The sequence below is a fragment of the Limulus polyphemus genome, unplaced genomic scaffold (assembly GCF_000517525.1).
Source record: "Limulus polyphemus unplaced genomic scaffold, Limulus_polyphemus-2.1.2 Scaffold67, whole genome shotgun sequence".
Taxonomy (NCBI): Eukaryota; Metazoa; Arthropoda; class Merostomata; order Xiphosura; family Limulidae; genus Limulus; species Limulus polyphemus.
Genome location: NW_013665677.1, coordinates 254,178 through 256,330, shown reverse-complemented (window position 1 = coordinate 256,330; position 2,153 = coordinate 254,178). Strand labels below are relative to the sequence as shown.

The 2,153-nt window shown below is 34.5% G+C and overlaps 1 protein-coding gene across 1 annotated transcript in view; it reads right to left on the bottom strand.

Annotated features, from left to right (window-relative positions):
• LOC106465333 (28S ribosomal protein S9, mitochondrial-like) overlaps nucleotides 1-2,153 on the bottom strand; it is a 42,185-nt gene that overhangs the window by 28,972 nt on the left and 11,060 nt on the right. The window lies entirely within an intron of this gene.

Here is a 2,153-nt window from a genome sequence, read left to right as displayed (position 1 = left end):
GGCATCTTAAAAATGAACCTGCAGATGTTACATAGTGGTGTGAGAGCCTAGGCTATGTATTTGCCTAAGGCTGTTAGTTGAAGGTAATCAGTAAGTGGACAGTATAGGTTGTAGGAGGCAGTCCTGTTTGTGTGGTTTAGGAATGCCATAGAGTTATAGTGTGCGTGAATCAGTTTTACGTAGATAAAAATAAAGATCATCAGTAATTAATCTTTTTTCATTTGTAATAAAGTTCTGTTTAGTTGTTTTTCGTATGTGTTTGTTGGGTTCTTTGGGATGTCATTCATTTTGTCGATGTATTCTGAGTTGTTCATGATTACAGTGGTGTTGCCTTTATCAGCTTTTAGAATTTTAATGTTAGTGTCTATTTTCAAATTATAAATGGATTTGACCTTGTTACTTGTCAATACTTGTTAATATAAATTAAAAAAAGAAAAGTGGTTAGCTTTTCAATTTATGGGATTGGTTGACTATATTAATAGTCTTGTTTGAGAATTCTTTAAAAAGTAATTTAAAAAACAGTTATGGGGTACTTCGAGAAACTACATTTTGGTGTAGTTACCTGTAATAAAAGTCTGTTGGTTGATGTTAGGGATTTCTTCTTTCTGTAGCTGTAGTATGTTTGAGGTAGAGGTGATATTTTGTTCTTTTATCTAGTGGGTCACCAGTCTTCTGGCTAGATCTTCTAGGCATGCTTTGAACTCTAGACATGGAACTGTTTTGTGGTTGATAGCAAAGTTGAGGCCTTTGTTTAGAAGTTGAAGTTCTGTGTTGTTCGGTCAGATCAGTTGATTACAAGATTAGGCTGAGCTGCATTGTTGTGTTTCACTTGAAGTTGTTGTAGTTTCCTTAGTTGATCTAGTTTCTTATTGTGTATGGACACCTTTTCTTGATTCAAAAAAAAAAAAAGAGTTGTTTTGGTTGATAATGCGTTGTATATTGCCGTAATCATCTGGTTTGAGGTAGCAGGCTAGTTGGTGATCTAATTTCTGTTTAAGTTTTTGTAAGTAGCCCAGTTCTTGATATTTGAAATTCAGGGTTGCTTTTAGTTTTTTCTGCATGTTTTGGATAATACCTGAAAACTGGTTTAAGTTTTTTGATAACTTGACCTTCACAAATTTGGGAATTAGCTCTTCAGAGTGGGCACTGTCTGAGGAAGGAAATATTGTTTCTCCTTTTGATGATTTTTATATTCAGGTTACGAAGTTTAAAGATAGTTTCACAGTATGATTGGTTTATGGTGGTCGATAGGTGAGAGAACATACTTAAAAAGTTATACATGGAATAAAAAATAACGTCTAGAATTATACAACCTCAATTAATCGCCGTGAGGAATTCAAATTCGATGACAAGGAACCTACTTAGCAACTAATAATTCTTGGAGATGGCTTGAATAGGTAATGAAGAAAAACCTTAATATGAGTTTAACATTACAGCGAATGTGCAACGTTTCGACAAGGTTTTGTCGTCATCAGGTACAAGTAGTTTACACTGACACAGACTGAACAGAGGTCACATGACCGTTTATTGTTGCACAACTTAGAAGAGATATTTTGGCACCCCAGGGTGTTGGTTTAGAGTCGGGTTGTTTTGTTCAATTAAGATGGATTCCTTGAACTTTCGTTTGTTTATGTTTGGTCCTTTGTTTCAAATTACTGTGTTTTTAATAGATATACTATGGCTTTTTGAGTTGCAAAGGTAAAAAACATGGGACAATTTTTAATTGTGTTCTGTAAATCTGGTTTCCAATTTTCTTCCTATTTCTATATATGTAGAATTCTGGGCAGTTATTGCATGTTAATTTGTAAATGACATTGGATTGTGTGATTCTAAATAATTTTTGTTTGATAACAATTTTAATTTAGGGCCGGGTTTTTGAAAGAATTGACAGGAATATTGTGTTTAATGGCTAGTTTTGTCCAAGTATGGATAATTCTTGAGTCATAACCCGAGTACTTTCGAAAGGTGAACCTTTTTTCTTTAGGGGCAAACTGGGAATGGTGGTGTAATCGATTGAGTGATACATAAAGGGGAGTTGAATGACGTCATGAAGGTCATCCAGTTTTCCAGGAAATGTGTTGGTGTATTTTTCTATGTACTGTTGTAAGTGTCTCATTTCCGGTACAGTGTAGCCAGCAACAAGAGCATTATGT